Source organism: Anomaloglossus baeobatrachus, chromosome 7, assembly GCF_048569485.1.
Source record: "Anomaloglossus baeobatrachus isolate aAnoBae1 chromosome 7, aAnoBae1.hap1, whole genome shotgun sequence".
NCBI lineage: Eukaryota > Metazoa > Chordata > Amphibia > Anura > Aromobatidae > Anomaloglossus > Anomaloglossus baeobatrachus.
Genome location: NC_134359.1, coordinates 227,440,203 through 227,450,746, shown reverse-complemented (window position 1 = coordinate 227,450,746; position 10,544 = coordinate 227,440,203). Strand labels below are relative to the sequence as shown.

General features: G+C 61.8%; 1 protein-coding gene across 2 annotated transcripts in view; it reads left to right on the top strand.

Moving 5' to 3' along the window:
• The first annotated feature begins 2,022 nt into the window (after positions 1–2,022).
• BFAR (bifunctional apoptosis regulator) overlaps positions 2,023–10,544 on the top strand; it is a 77,123-nt gene continuing 68,601 nt past the window's right edge. For both annotated transcript variants that reach the window (XM_075317933.1, XM_075317932.1), the window contains exon 1: positions 2,023–2,111. The gene's annotated coding sequence lies outside the window, so the exon portion shown is untranslated. The remainder of the gene's footprint in view (positions 2,112–10,544) is intronic.

The window sequence follows — 10,544 nt, the reverse complement described above, 5'->3', positions numbered from 1 at the left end:
TACCCGTGACCAGAGCAGATCCCAAGGAGAAGTCCCCGCGGCGTCCCTGGAAGTGGAGCGGAGTCCTGGAGGCGACCACCATGGCTCAGGGGGTGACTCACAATCTAAGGAGTTAACAAATCCACCCTATTACCTACACATCTCGGATGATCTGATCAGCAGACATGTGCGGGGCATCTGGGCTTGCCATGCATTAAAGGGACAAACACAGCCAAGGATGTCTTTGGTTGTGAAGGGGTTAAATAACTGATTTCTGAAGGACCCATTTTTTTTATTTGGAGTCTATGGAGAATGGATCCATTAATGGACTGCGATTTAACCATCCGTTTTTCTTTATTTTTTAAAGAATCCGTTTTTTCTTACAGGATCCATTTCAAATCTGGAAGATAAATAGCCATCAGATAACAGATCTGTTTTACATAGACTTCAATTTAAAAAAACCCTCAACAAAACGGATCCAATATTAGATTTAGGCTAGTTTCACACTTGCGTTTTTTTTACTTCAGTCGCAATCCGCCGTTTTGTAAACGGATTTCGCTTCTTCCCATAGACTTGTATGGATGACGGATTCCGCTGCTTCCCATAGACTTGTATGGATGACGGATTCCGCTGCTTCCCATAGACTTGTATGGACGACGTATTCCGCTGCTTCCCATAGACTTGTATGGATGACGGATTCCGCTTCTTCCCATAGACTTGTATGGATGACGTATTCCGCTGCTTCCCATAGACTTGTATGGATGACGTATTCCGCTGCTTCCCATAGACTTGTATGGATGACGGATTCCGCTTCTTCCCATAGACTTGTATGGATGACGTATTCCGCTGCTTCCCATAGACTTGTATGGATGACGTATTCCGCTGCTTCCCATAGACTTGTATGGATGACGTATTCCGCTGCTTCCCATAGACTTGTATGGATGACGGATTCCGCTGCTTCCCATAGACTTGTATGGACGATGGATTGCGACTGATGGACCTGCGTTGCTTCCGCTTGCTGACGCTGCGTTGCTTCCGCCGGGCAGAAGCAACGCAGTATGTAACGTTTTTTTCGTGCGTTAAAATGACGCAGAGCGGCGGATTCCGTCGGCATCCGTTGTTTTTTTTTAATGGACGTCTATGGTGGCGGATTCCATTAGAATCCGCCATTTGACGGATTCCATTAACTCATCCGTCTTTACACAACTGCGCATGCCCAGATGTGTAAAGTCAAGAAAAAAACTATAACGGATTGCGTTCTTTTGTACGATCCGTTGCATCATTTGTGCCACTATATGCAACGCATCCGTTACGTCCGTCACACAACGCAATGCTACGGATGCTGTTCAACATGAGTGTGAAACTAGCCTTATTTTTTATTATTTTAACAGATGTAAAAAGACAGCAAAGCACCGCCTGCGTTTTCCGAAGACGTCTTCTGCTTCAAACACTACATGTTTCACCCACAAACCCTGAGGGTGTAGCGGCTTCTGCAGAAAACCTGCCGGGTGAGACAGCACAATCGTGACAGGGGATCAGGAGTGACACAGGCAATGGCCCATCACAGCCACCATACCTGCTGAGGCCCACTGGGATTGATATGGATACTCAGTGAGTGAGGGGGCTATTATGGGATGGATACTCATTGAGGGGGCTATTATAGGATGGATACTCAGTGAGGAAGTGAACTAATGGGATGGATATTTAGTGAGAGGACTATTATGGGATAGATAGTCTGAGTGAGAGGACTATTATGGGATGGATAGTCAGTGAGAGGACTATTATGGGATGGATAGTCAGTGAGAGGACTATTATGGGATGGATAGTCTGAGTGAGAGGACTATTATGGGATGGATAGTCAGTGAGAGGACTATTATGGGATGGCATTGGCTAGTCAGTGCGTGAGGGGGGTTATTATGGGATGGATTCTCGGTGGGTGTGCAGGCACCGTCATGTGACTACTACTCTGGAGGAAACCTGTGACAGGTTTGAGCACGTGACCGCGCGCCTTGGCCGCGCATGCGCACGAGACTACCAATAGCCGGGGATGTCAGGCGGAAGGAGAGCGAGTGATCCGCTGACGCTGGGGAAGATGGCGGCACCCTCGGGAGCTGCAAGTGAAGCGAGAGCAGGTATGTAATGGTGTAACGGGGGTGACTGGGGAAGAAGTGCCTGGAGGGGTCAGCTTAACAGGATAACATTCATGAGAGCGCCAGATATTTCGACCTCTGTGTGTTGGCACCGAAACGACAGGGGCTTATTACTGGCATCCAGCTGCTACCTGACAGCACTGGTGTGTGTCAGGGGAGGCGGTGCGGTGTGTGTGTCAGGGGAGGCGGTGTGTGTGTGTCAGGGGAGGCAGTGCGGTGTGTGTGTCAGGGGAGGCGGTGCGGTGTGTGTGTGTCAGGGGAGGCGGTGCGGTGTGTGTGTGTCAGGGGAGGCGGTGCGGTGTGTGTGTCAGGGGAGGCGGTGCGGTGTGTGTGTCAAGGGAGGCGGTGCGGTGTGTGTGTCAAGGGAGGCGGTGCGGTGTGTGTGTCAGGGGAGGCGGTGCGGTGTGTGTGTCAGGGGAGGCGGTGCGGTGTGTGTGTCAGGGGAGGCGGTGCGGTGTGTGTGTCAGGGGAGGCGGTGCGGGGTGTGTGTGTGTGTGTCGGGGGAGGCGGTGCGGGGTGTGTGTGTGTGTGTCGGGGGAGGCGGTGCGGGGTGTGTGTGTGTGTGTCGGGGGAGGCGGTGCGGGGTGTGTGTGTGTGTCGGGGGAGGCGGTGCGGGGTGTGTGTGTGTGTGTCGGGGGAGGCGGTGCGGGGTGTGTGTGTGTGTGTCGGGGGAGGCGGTGCGGGGTGTGTGTGTGTGTGTCGGGGGAGGCGGTGCGGGGTGTGTGTGTGTGTGTCGGGGGAGGCGGTGCGGGGTGTGTGTGTGTGTGTCGGGGGAGGCGGTGCGGGGTGTGTGTGTGTGTGTCGGGGGAGGCGGTGCGGGGTGTGTGTGTGTGTGTCGGGGGAGGCGGTGCGGGGTGTGTGTGTGTGTGTCGGGGGAGGCGGTGCGGGGTGTGTGTGTGTGTGTCGGGGGAGGCGGTGCGGGGTGTGTGTGTGTGTGTCGGGGGAGGCGGTGCGGGGTGTGTGTGTGTGTGTGTCGGGGGAGGCGGTGCGGGGTGTGTGTGTGTGTGTGTCGGGGGAGGCGGTGCGGGGTGTGTGTGTGTGTGTGTGTCGGGGGAGGCGGTGCGGGGTGTGTGTGTGTGTGTGTCGGGGGAGGCGGTGCGGGGTGTGTGTGTGTCGGGGGAGGCGGTGCGGGGTGTGTGTGTGTCGGGGGAGGCGGTGCGTGTGCGTGTGTGTGTCGGGGGAGGCGGTGCGGGGTGCGTGTGCGTGTGTGTGTCGGGGGAGGCGGTGCGGGGTGCGTGTGCGTGTGTGTGTCGGGGGAGGCGGTGCGGGGTGCGTGTGCGTGTGTGTGTCGGGGGAGGCGGTGCGGGGTGCGTGTGCGTGTGTGTGTCGGGGGAGGCGGTGCGGGGTGCGTGTGCGTGTGTGTGTCGGGGGAGGCGGTGCGGGGTGCGTGTGCGTGTGTGTGTCGGGGGAGGCGGTGCGGGGTGCGTGTGCGTGTGTGTGTCGGGGGAGGCGGTGCGGGGTGCGTGTGCGTGTGTGTGTCGGGGGAGGCGGTGCGGGGTGCGTGTGCGTGTGTGTGTCGGGGGAGGCGGTGCGGGGTGCGTGTGCGTGTGTGTGTCGGGGGAGGCGGTGCGGGGTGCGTGTGCGTGTGTGTGTCGGGGGAGGCGGTGCGGGGTGCGTGTGCGTGTGTGTGTCGGGGGAGGCGGTGCGGGGTGCGTGTGCGTGTGTGTGTCGGGGGAGGCGGTGCGGGGTGCGTGTGCGTGTGTGTGTCGGGGGAGGCGGTGCGGGGTGCGTGTGCGTGTGTGTGTCGGGGGAGGCGGTGCGGGGTGCGTGTGCGTGTGTGTGTCGGGGGAGGCGGTGCGGGGTGCGTGTGCGTGTGTGTGTCGGGGGAGGCGGTGCGGGGTGCGTGTGCGTGTGTGTGTCGGGGGAGGCGGTGCGGGGTGCGTGTGCGTGTGTGTGTCGGGGGAGGCGGTGCGGGGTGCGTGTGCGTGTGTGTGTCGGGGGAGGCGGTGCGGGGTGCGTGTGCGTGTGTGTGTCGGGGGAGGCGGTGCGGGGTGCGTGTGCGTGTGTGTGTCGGGGGAGGCGGTGCGGGGTGCGTGTGCGTGTGTGTGTCGGGGGAGGCGGTGCGGGGTGCGTGTGCGTGTGTGTGTCGGGGGAGGCGGTGCGGGGTGCGTGTGCGTGTGTGTGTCGGGGGAGGCGGTGCGGGGTGCGTGTGCGTGTGTGTGTCGGGGGAGGCGGTGCGGGGTGCGTGTGCGTGTGTGTGTCGGGGGAGGCGGTGCGGGGTGCGTGTGCGTGTGTGTGTCGGGGGAGGCGGTGCGGGGTGCGTGTGCGTGTGTGTGTCGGGGGAGGCGGTGCGGGGTGCGTGTGCGTGTGTGTGTCGGGGGAGGCGGTGCGGGGTGCGTGTGCGTGTGTGTGTCGGGGGAGGCGGTGCGGGGTGCGTGTGCGTGTGTGTGTCGGGGGAGGCGGTGCGGGGTGCGTGTGCGTGTGTGTGTCGGGGGAGGCGGTGCGGGGTGCGTGTGCGTGTGTGTGTCGGGGGAGGCGGTGCGGGGTGCGTGTGCGTGTGTGTGTCGGGGGAGGCGGTGCGGGGTGCGTGTGCGTGTGTGTGTCGGGGGAGGCGGTGCGGGGTGCGTGTGCGTGTGTGTGTCGGGGGAGGCGGTGCGGGGTGCGTGTGCGTGTGTGTGTCGGGGGAGGCGGTGCGGGGTGCGTGTGCGTGTGTGTGTCGGGGGAGGCGGTGCGGGGTGCGTGTGCGTGTGTGTGTCGGGGGAGGCGGTGCGGGGTGCGTGTGCGTGTGTGTGTCGGGGGAGGCGGTGCGGGGTGCGTGTGCGTGTGTGTGTCGGGGGAGGCGGTGCGGGGTGCGTGTGCGTGTGTGTGTCGGGGGAGGCGGTGCGGGGTGCGTGTGCGTGTGTGTGTCGGGGGAGGCGGTGCGGGGTGCGTGTGCGTGTGTGTGTCGGGGGAGGCGGTGCGGGGTGCGTGTGCGTGTGTGTGTCGGGGGAGGCGGTGCGGGGTGCGTGTGCGTGTGTGTGTCGGGGGAGGCGGTGCGGGGTGCGTGTGCGTGTGTGTGTCGGGGGAGGCGGTGCGGGGTGCGTGTGCGTGTGTGTGTCGGGGGAGGCGTGCGTGTGTGTGTCGGGGGGAGGGCGGGTGCGGGGTGCGTGTGCGAGTGTGTGTCGGGGGAGGCGGTGCGGGAGCGGGGTGCGGTGTGTGTCGGGGGAGGCGGTGCGGGGTGCGTGTGCGTGTGTCGGGGGAGGCGGTGAGCGGGGTGCGGGGGTGCGTGTGTGTGTCGGGGGAGGCGGTGCGGGGTGCGTGTGTGTGTCGGGGGAGGCGGTGCGGGGTGCGTGTGTGTGTCGTCGGGGGAGGCGGTGCGGGGTGCGTGTGTGTGTCGGGGGAGGCGGTGCGGGGTGCGTGTGTGTGTCGGGGAGGCGTGGTGCGGGGTGCGTGTGTGTGTGTCGGGGGAGGCGGGTGCGGGGGTGCGTGTGTGTGTCGGGGGAGGCGGTGCGGGGTGCGTGTGTGTGTCGGGGGAGGCGGTGCGGGGTGCGTGTGTGTGTCGGGGGAGGCGGTGCGGGGTGCGTGTGTGTGTCGGGGGAGGCGGTGCGGGGTGCGTGTGTGTGTCGGGGGAGGCGGTGCGGGGTGCGTGTGTGTGTCGGGGGAGGCGGTGCGGGGGTGCGTGTGTGTGTCGGGGGAGGCGCGGTGCGGAGGTGCGTGTGTGTGTCGGGGGAGGCGTGCGGGTGCGGGGTGCGTGTGTGTGTCGGGGGAGGCGGTGCGGGGTGCGTGTGTGTGTCGGGGGAGGCGCGGTGCGGGGTCGAGGCGTGCGTGTGTGTGTCGGGGAGGCGGTGCGGGGTGCGTGTGTGTGTCGGGGGAGGCGCGGTGCGGGGTGCGTGTGTGTGTCGGGGGAGGCGGTGCGGGGTGCGTGTGTGTGTCGGGGGAGGCGGTGCGGGGTGCGTGTGTGTGTCGGGGGGAGGCGGTGCGGGGTGCGTGTGTGTGTGTCGGGGGAGGCGGTGCGGGGTGCGTGTGTGTGTCGGGGGAGGGCGGTGCGGGGGTGCGTGTGTGTGTCGGGGGAGGCGGTGCGGGGTGCGTGTGGTGTGTCGGGGGAGGCGGTGCGGAGTGCGTGTGTGTGTCGGGGGAGGCGGTGCGGGGTGCGTGTGTGTGTCGGGGGAGGCGGTGCGGGGGTGCGTGTGTGTGTCGGGGGAGGCGGTGCGGGGTGCGTGTGTGTGTCGGGGGAGGCGGTGCGGGGTGCGTGTGTGTGTCGGGGGAGGCGGTGCGGGGGTGCGTGTGTGTGTCGGGGGAGGCGGTGCGGGGTGCGTGTGTGTGTCGGGGGAGGCGGTGCGGGTGTGCGTGTGTGTGTGTCAGGGGGTAGGCGGTGCGGGGTGCGTGTGTGTGTCGGGGGAGGCGGTGCGGGGTGCGTGTGCGTGTGTGTGTCGGGGGAGGCGGTGCGGGGTGCGTGTGCTGTGTGTGTGTCGGGGGAGGCGGTGCGGGTGCGTGTGCGTGTGTGTGTCGGGGGAGGCGGTGCAGGGTGTGTGTGTGTGTGCGTGTGTGTGTGTGTGTGTGCTGTGTGTGTGTGTCGTGTGTGTGTCGGGGAGGCGGTGCGGTGTGTGTGTGTGTCGGGGGAGGCGGTGCGGTGTGTGTGTGTGTCGGGGGAGGCGGTGCGGGTGTGTGTGTGTGTGTGTGTGTGTGCTGTGTCGGGGGAGGCGGGTGCGGGTGTGTGTGTGTGTGTGTGTCGGGGGAGGCGGTGCGGTGTGTGTGTGTGTGTCGGGGGAGGCGGTGCGGTGTGTGTGTGTGTGTGTCGGGGGAGGCGGTGCGTGTGTGTGTGTGTGTCGGGGGAGGCGGTGCGTGTGTGTGTGTGTCGGGGGAGGCGGTGCGTGTGTGTGTGTGTCGGGGGAGGCGGTGCGGTGTGTGTGTGTGTCGGGGGAGGCGGTGCGGTGTGTGTGTGTGTGTGTGTGTGTGTCGGGGGAGGCGGTGCGGGGTGTGTGTGTGTGTGTGTGTGTCGGGGAGGGCGGTGCGGGTGTGTGTGTGTGTGTGTGTCGGGGGAGGCGGTGCGGGGTGTGTGTGTGTGTGTGTGTCGGGGGAGGCGGTGCGGGTGTTGTCGTGTGTGTGTGTGTGTGTGTCGGGGGAGGCGGTGCGGGGTGTGTGTGTGTGTCGGGGGAGGCGGTGCGGGGTGTGTGTGTGTGTGTCGGGGGGAGGGCGGTGCGGGGTGTGTGTGTGTGTGTCGGGGGAGGCGGTGCGGGGGTGTGTGTGTGTGTGTCGGGGGAGGCGGTGCGGGGTGTGTGTGTGTGTGTCGGGGGAGGCGGTGCGGGGTGTGTGCGTGTGTGTGTGTGTGTGTGTGTGTGTCGGGGGAGGCGGTGCGGTGTGTGTGTTTGTGTGTCGGGGGAGGCGGTGCGTGTGTGTGTGTGTGTGTGTCGGGGGAGGCGGTGCGTGTGTGTGTGTGTGTGTCGGGGGAGGCGGTGCGTGTGTGTGTTTGTGTGTCGGGGGAGGCGAGTGCGTGTGTGTGTTTGTGTGTCGGGGGAGGCGGTGCGGTGGTGTGTGTGTTGTGTGTCGGGGGAGGCGGTGCGTGTGTGTGTGTGTGTGTCGGGGGAGGCGGTGCGGTGCGGTGTCGTGTGTGTGTGTGTGTGTGTCGGGGGAGGCGGTGCGGTGTGTGTGTGTGTGTGTGTCGGGGGAGGCGGTGCGGTGTGTGTGTGTGTCGGGGGAGGCGGTGCGGTGTGTGTGTGTGTGTGTGTGTCGGGGGAGGCGGTGCGGTGCGGTGTGTGTGTGTGTCGGGGGGAGGCGGTGCGGGGTGTGTGTGTGTGTGTGTGTCGGGGGAGGCGGTGCGGGGTGTGTGTGTGTGTGTGTGTGTGTCGGGGGAGGCGGTGCGGGGTGTGTGTGTGTGTGTGTGTCGGGGGAGGCGGTGCGGGGTGTGTGTGTGTGTGTGTGTCGGGGGGAGGCGGTGCGTGTGTGTGTGTGTCGGGGGAGGCGGGTGCGGTGTGTGTGTGTGTGTGTGTGTGTCGGGGGAGGCGGTGCGGTGTGTGTGTGTGTGTGTGTGTGTGTCGGGGGAGGCGGTGCGGTGTGTGTGTGTGTGTGTGTGTGTCGGGGGAGGCGGTGCGTGTGTTTGTGTGTCGGGGGAGGCGGTGCGTGTGTGTGTGTGTCGGGGGAGGCGGTGCGGTGTGTGTGTGTGTGTCGGGGGAGGCGGGTGCGGTGTGTGTGTGTGTGTGTGTGTGTGTGTCGGGGGAGGCGGTGCGGTGTGTGTGTGTGTGTGTGTCGGGGGAGGCGGTGCGGTGTGTGTGTGTGTGTGTGTCGGGGGAGGCGGTGCGTGTGTGTGTGTGTGTGTCGGGGGAGGCGGTGCGTCGGTGTGTGTGTGTGTGTGGTGTGTCGGGGGAGGCGGTGCGGTGTGTGTGTGTGTGTGTGTGTGTCGGGGGAGGCGGTGCGGTGTGTGTGTGTGTGTGTCGGGGGAGGCGGTGCGGTGTGTGTGTGTGTGTGTGTGTGTGTGTCTGTGTGTCGGGGGAGGCGGTGCGGTGCTGTGGGGGCACGGGGTGCTTCAGAGCGGCCTCGCTCGGTGACCTCTACTAGCCACAGTGCTAAAACGTGGTTATCCTCCCTCTCAGTCCACTCATTCCCCAGCCACAAGGCACAGCGTCCTGGAGACTGGACGACGCCGGTGAATTGTCATATTGCGGCTGCTGTACACTGGGCACACGTATCACCGTCACTGGTAGTCCGTACTGCAATGCCCAAAACCAGTCATGTATCGGGGGGCCGCTGTCTCGAGGGCCAAGTATTGTTCCCCAGAGGTCATTGGTGAGCTCTTAAAAAAAAAAAAAAAAAAAGTGTGTAGAAAATTTGCAAAAAATTTAACAAAAATAAAATTACAAAAAAGTCTCCATTGCAGAGCAAAAGTTAAATGTTGTTCTCTTTTAAACAAGAAAAATATACATAAAAAATTGTGTAGCAAATGAACCTAACGAGTAAATTCATCAGGTTATTCTGTGAAATGTTATCAGTAAAAAAAAAGGACCGGTTCAGTTTTTTTTTTTCTTTCTATATGTTGCTAAAATATATACACAGTGACTTATATATTGTATATCCAGAAGCATCACTAGAAAATAATCCGATTTATACCACAAAATGGCAGCCTCATCAGTAAGAAAATAAAAAGGTATTTGTCACATTACCACAAATCGATCATCAGGTGAAGTGCACATAGTAAAGTGTGTGTGCTGAGGGCTAGAAACCAAAACGGAAAACATCATTCATAAGCTACAGGAAATATGATCAGTATGGATGATGGGGAATATAATATGAATGCGGGATAAGCAAGAAGTAAATGAACAAGGGAAGGAGTATACCAAAGTATGGGATCACCAAAAACAAATATTAAATAGGTACAAAAATCTTTATTAGCACAGAGACCGCACTACCAAACACACTGGTGATGTGGGACACACATGAATTGTACATTAAAAACAGTTAAAAAGCCAAACAGGCATACATTTCAAAGTCAGAACCCTTAGTGAAAAAGTAATGGCATATAATATGCTCAAAAGGCCTCTCAATAGTGAAACTGGTAGGTAGGGAATTAATACAGTTAGGTCCAGAAATATTTGGACAGTGACACAAGTTTTGTTATTTTAGCTGTTTACAAAAACATAACAGAAATACAATTATATCTATATATATAATTGCCTTATTCTGTCTGTCTGTCTGTCTGTCTGTCTGTCATGCTCCAAAATTGTGTCCTTACGGTGACACAAAGCTGATTGGCCGCTGGGCTCGCCATGGCCCCGCCCCCCCACACGGATTGGCCGCTCGCCCAGGCTGCGCCCCCCACACGGATTGGCCAGCCGCTCGCCCAGGCTCCGCCCCCCCCCACAGATTGGCCTCTCGCCCCGGCACCCTGCAGGCATTGGCAATTCGGCCACGCCACGCCCCGCCCCCCTCACGCAATGCACGTTAGCTCTGGCCCCACCCCCTCCCTCCTCCCGCGCATTTCTCGAACTGACACGGCTGTCACGGAGGTGAGTACGGTACTCCCTGCCCACCCCCCCCCCCCCTCCCCCCCCCCCCCCGCCCCCGCCCCCGCTCGCACAGGACTGGTGTGGATACGTTGCTAACCATGCTCGCATGGTTACAAGCGCTGTCACGGAGGTGAGTACTGTACTCCCTCCCCCCCCCCCTCCCCCCCCCCCCGGCCCCCCGCTCGCACGGCAGTGGTGGGAGTGGTGTGGATACGTTGGTATCAAGCCCATCAAGGTCCTGCTGCGCCAGAAGATCCACACGCACACACACAAACATACACACACATCAGATCACACTCACACTCACTCTTACACACACCTCACACACACCTCACACACACCTCACATCGCATCCACATACTCACAACATCCTGGGATATCGCTTGCTTCTCGGCGGCGAAAATGTGCTGTTGTGATCTTCCAGGACCTGACGGAGGATCACATGGCCAGAAGCATGTGATATCCCCGGATGTTGTCAGTATGAGCGCGTAAGTGCGAT